Genomic DNA, 6,060 nt, shown 5'->3' with positions numbered 1-6,060 from the left:
GATGTCTCTTGTTCCAGGGGCAATAATAATTTAATAACACCTGATTATCACCATTGCTTCTAACATTATTGAGTGTTAGGTTATAATGGGAATATTTGTTTTCTATTATTCTGTAGAAAAATTCTGGTACTCACAAAATCCTGGGTGATATTATAGCATTGATTTGAATAATTTGTGGTTTATAGCTTATTTTTTAACACAAGTGCAGAGCATTTCCCTATCTTATGAGAAACATCCTTTACTAGTTCTAATTAATATAAAGTTCTTCCATTCAGTGAATTGAAAACTATCTAAGATGATCAAAGCCAGTATAGTCTCTTCCCTTGCAGGACAGATATTCAAGTGTCTGAGGACAGCTATTAGGTAGAGTTCTCCCTTTCCTAGGTTCCCCTACCTTGGTTCTGTCAACTACACGTTTCTAACATCCTTATTCTTCTGCCTCCTTACTTTCTTATGCAATATTCCTCCCAATGTCTTTTTATTTTAACTTTTTAAATTGTGTGATATAACATACAAAGCAAAGAAAGAAAACAATATTTTTTCAGAGCATTCCTCAACAAGTTTTTGCAGGACAGATCTTGGAGTCTGTCATGGGCTACCATACCATCCTCTCAGATTGTTCCTTCTATCTGCTCCAGAATATAGGAGGTTAAAAGGAATAAATATTTTTTTAATTACCACAATGAACTTTTGTGTGTGTGTGTGTGTATGTGTGTGTGTGTGTGTGAAAAATAACATATATACAAAAAAGACAATAAATTTCAAAGCACAGTACAACAATTAGTTGTAGAATAGATTTCAGAGTTTGATATGGGTTACAATTCCACAATTTTAGTTTTTTACTTCTAGGTGTTCTAAGGTACTGGAGACTAAAAGAAATATCAATTTAATGAATCAGCAATCATATTCATTTGTTAAACCCTACCTTCTCTGTGTGACTCCATCATCACCTTTGATCTTTCTATCCCACTGTTTGGGGATACTTGGGCTATGGCAATTCTAACTTTTTCATGTTGGAAGAAGTTGTCAATAATATGGGGTAGGGAAATGGAACTAGCTGATGTTCTGGTGAGGCTGCACCCTGTAGGTTTCAGGACTTATCTAGTCCAGGAACACATCTGGAATTTGTAGGTTTCTGGAAAGTTACCCTTGAGGATGGAACTTTTGTGGAATCTTATATATTGCCCTAGATGTTGTTTATGATCGACTGGAATGGTTTTGGTTAGGGTTTGGCAAATTATTACAGATAGGAATGTCTAAGAAAGCTTGCATAAGAGTGACCTCCAGAGTAGCCTCTCAACTCTATTTGAACTCTCTCATTCACTGATACTTGACTAATTACACTTCTTTTCCCCGTTTTGGTCTTGTTGAATGGAATTGTTGATCCCTCAGTACCAGGGCCAGACTCAACCCTGGGAGTCATCTCCCTTGTCTTCAAGGAGACTTTCACCCCTGGACGTCATGTCTCATATAGTGGGGGAGGGCAATGATTTCACTTGCAGAGTTGGGCTTAGAGAGAGTGAGGCCACATCTGAGCAACAACAGGGGTCCTCCAGAAGTAACTCTTAGACACACCTATAGGTAGGCTAAACTTCTTCACTATCTACAAAGGCTTCATGAGAGTAAGCCTCAAGATAAAGGCCTGCCTAATAATTTGGATGTCACTAATGTTTGGCAGAATCAGTTTAAAATTTCTGTATTTTTTATCCCATCCTTCAAGGGACTTTGCTAATCCTTTTTGATTATCTGCTTACTATATTCAAGATGTATCCAGGCATTACATTAAACTATTCAGGATTAAAGGCCCTCATTCTTATTCTTGGCTCCCTGTGTTTCAATTGTTCAAATGAGCTATCCAGATAGGTTGAGTTAGATTATGTGCTACAGGAAATTTAGATTCCAGACACAATAAACCTTTCTTCCTTTGGTCTCAAACAGGAGGTGTGGTTCTAAAATGTAGACAATGTCTTCCTTACCACTGTGTTCTGAATTACCTTAGTCCCGACCTGCTCAGCTTCATTATTATCTCTAAATACCAGGTTATAGATATATGAAACAGCCTCTCAAATCCAGAAATAATAATTACCACTCAAGATTAAATGTGTCTACTATAAGAGCTTACAATCCAGGCCCCTGTTTTCATATAAGCATTTTCTAAAGGTGACCATACTATAATTTTTCTTTCATTTCTGGCTTATTTTGCCTCACCAAATGTCCCACAGATTCATTCATGTTATTGAATTCCTCACTACTTCGTTCTTTTTTGCAGCAGCACAATATTCGGTCATTTCTATACACCATCGTTTGCCAATCTACTTCTCAGTTGGTGTATCCTTCAGCCACCTGCATTCATCAGGCATCACGTATAATGCCCAAAGTCCACAGTCCGTCAACATGCTCAAATTTTGATAATTTCATTATTCCCAATAGAAAGATAACCAATAAACACACACTCACCAAATAGGAAATCGAAACCTCCCCTCAACTCTTGTCCCTCCCCTCATTATTTACATCTGCTGTTGCTGTGGTACTGATGTTTTCCTGTTAAATGTAGCCTATAGCTATAGCAAATAGCAATTTTTACCCTGTACCCTGTACTTAAAAACTCTTTGTACACAAATCACACCTTTGAAGTACTTCTTACAAAAACTTATTTATATTTCTAGTATTATCAGTGAGACAGATGGGTTTATACAACCCCATGCAATCTGGTTCACCTTCAATATGGTAATGTTACTTTTAGACCCAAAGTGAACTGCCTTCACTTCTATCTATTCCTTTACATTTGAGTTCAACCTCATTATCTAACCATTTACTTACGTCTAGCTTCTATGTATCTCTACATCCCCTATATTCTGTATTATAAGCCTCTGATTTTACCTTTACCATGGTCATAAAAGTGGAGACATACATGTCTAACGTCTGTGTCTGGATTAATTCACTCAGCATTATGTCCTCAAGGCTCATCCCTCTTGTTTATGTGAATTAGAATGTCATTTCATCTTATTGCTCCATAATATTCCATCGTACGTATATACCTTTTGTTAATCCACTTGTCTGTTGATGGGCATTTGGATTGTTTCCATCTTTTGGCAATTGTGAATAATGCTGCTATGAACATCGGTGTGCAAATGTCTGGTTGTGTCACTCCTTTCAGCTCTTCTAGGTATATACTGAGTAGCTATTGTTGAGTCATAGGGCAACTCGATATTTAGTTTCCTTAGGAAACTGTCTTTCATAGTGGCTGCACCATATACATTCCCACCATCAGTGCAGAAGTGTCCCAATTTCTCCACACCCTCTCCAACATTTGTCATTTCCTTTTTGTTTAATAGCAGCCATTTTAATAGGTGTGAGCTGGCATCTCATTGTAGTCTTGATCTGCATTCCCCTTATAGCCAATAATGAAAATGAGTATCACTTCATGTGCTTTTGAGCCATCTGTTTTGCTCTTCAGAAAAATGCCTATTTATATCTTTAATTCATTTTATAATTGGGTTGTTTGTTCTTTTGTTGTTGTGTTGCATGATTTCTTTATGTATACAGGATATGAAACCTTTATCTGAGGTGTGATTTCCAAATATTTTCTCTGATTGAGTTAGCTGCCTCTTCACCTTTTTTTTTTTATTAATTAAAAAAAATTAACTAACACAACATTAGAAATCAATCCATTCTACATATGCAATCAGTAATTCTTAATATCATCACATAGGTGTATGGTCATCATTTCTCAGTACATATGCATCGATTTAGAGAAAGAAATAGCACGACAACAGAAAAAGAAATAAAGTGATAACACAGAGAAAACACAAATAAAAATAAAAAGTACAAAAATATATAAGAGAAAGAAAAAAAAAACTATAGATCAGATGCAGCTTCATTCAGCGTTCCAACATAATTACATTACAGTTAGGCAGTATTGTGCTGACCATTTTTTTTTTTTTTTTTTGACATCATACCATTCTACATATGCAATCAGTAATTCTTAACATCACATAGATGCATGATCATCGTTTCTTAGTACATTTGCATCGGTTTAGAAGAACTAGCAGTATAACAGAAAAAAATATAGAATGTTAATATAGAGAAAAAAAAATAAAAGTAATAATAATAAGAACAAAACAAACAAAACAAAACAAAACAAGAACCTATCGCTCGGATGCAGCTTCGTTCAGTATTTTAACATGATTACTTTACAATTAGGTATTATTGTGCTGTCCATTTTTGAGTTTTTGTATCTAGTCCTATTGCACAGTCTGTATTCCATCAGCTCCAATTACCCATTATCTTACCCTGTTTCTAACTCCTGCTGAACTCTGTTACCAATGACATATTCCAAGTTTATTCTCGAGTGTTGATTCACATCATTGGGACCATACAGTATTTGTCTTTTAGTTTTTGGCTAGACTCACTCAGCATAATGTTCTCTAGGTCCATCCATGTTATTACATGCTTCATAAGTTTATCCTGCCTTAAAGCTGCATAATATTCCATCGTATGTATATACCACAGTTTGTTTAGCCACTCATCTGTTGATGGACATTTTGGCTGTTTCCATCTCTTTGCAATTGTAAATAACGCTGCTATAAACATTGGTGTGCAAATGTCTGTTTGAGTTTTTGCCCTTAATTCCTTTGAGTAGATTCCCAGCAATGGTATTGCTGGGTCGTATGGCAATTCTATATTCAGCTTTTTGAGGAACCGCCAAACTGTTTTCCACAGTGGTTGCACCATTTGGCATTCCCACCAACAGTGGATAAGTGTGCCTCTTTCACCGCATCCTCTCCAGCACTTGTCATTTTCTGTTTTGTTGATAATGGCCATTCTGGTGGGTGTGAGATGATATCTCATTGTGGTTTTGATTTGCATTTCTCTAATGGCCAGGGACATTGAGCATCTCTTCATGTGTCTTTTGGCCATTTGTATTTCCTCCTCTGAGAGGTGTCTATTCAAGTCTTTTTCCCATTTTGTAATTGGGTTGGCTATCTTTTTGTTGTTGAGTTGAACAATCTCATTATAAATTCTGGATACTAGACCTTTATCTGATATGTCGTTTCCAAATATTGTCTCCCATTGTGTAGGCTGTCTTTCTACTTTCTTGATGAAGTTCTTTGATGCACAAAAGTGTTTAATTTTGAGGAGTTCCCATTTATTTATTTCCTTCTTCAGTGCTCTTGCTTTAGGTGTAAGGTCCATAAAACCGCCTCCAATTGTAAGATTCATAAGATATCTCCCGACATTTTCCTCTAACTGTTCTATGGTCTTAGACCTAATGTTTAGATCTTTGATCCATTTTGAGTTAACTTTTGTGTAGGGTGTGAGATATGGGTCTTCTTTCATTCTTTTGCATATGGATATCCAGTTCTCTAGGCACCATTTATTGAAGAGACTGTTCTGTCCCAGGTGAGTTGGCTTGACTGCCTTATCAAAGATCAAATGTCCATAGATGAGAGGGTCTATATCTGAGCACTCTATTCGATTCCATTGGTCGATATATCTATCTTTATGCCAGTACCATGCTGTTTTGACCACTGTGGCTTCATAATATGCCTTAAAGTCAGGCAGTGCAAGACCTCCAGCTTCGTTTTTTTTCCTCAAGATGTTTTTAGCAATTCGGGGCACCCTGCCCTTCCAGATAAATTTGCTTATTGGTTTTTCTATTTCTGAAAAATACGTTGTTGGGATTTTGATTGGTATTGCATTGAATCTGTAAATCAATTTAGGTAGGATTGACATCTTAACTATATTTAGTCTTCCAATCCATGAACACGGTATGCCCTTCCATCTGTTTAGGTCTTCTGTGATTTCTTTTAGCAGTTTTTTGTAGTTTTCTTTATATAGGTTTTTTGTCTCTTTAGTTAAATTTATTCCTAGGTACTTTATTCTTTTAGTTGCAATTGTAAATGGGATTCGTTTCTTGATTTCCCCCTCCGCTTGTTCATTGCTAGTGTATAGAAATGCTACAGATTTTTGAATGTTGATCTTGTAACCTGCTACTTTGCTGTACTCATTTATTAGCTCTAGTAGTTTTGTTGTGGATTTTTCCGGGTTTTCGACGTA

The sequence above is a fragment of the Tamandua tetradactyla genome, chromosome 6 (genome assembly GCF_023851605.1).
Source record: "Tamandua tetradactyla isolate mTamTet1 chromosome 6, mTamTet1.pri, whole genome shotgun sequence".
Taxonomy (NCBI): Eukaryota; Metazoa; Chordata; class Mammalia; order Pilosa; family Myrmecophagidae; genus Tamandua; species Tamandua tetradactyla.
This window is presented reverse-complemented; position numbering follows the sequence as displayed.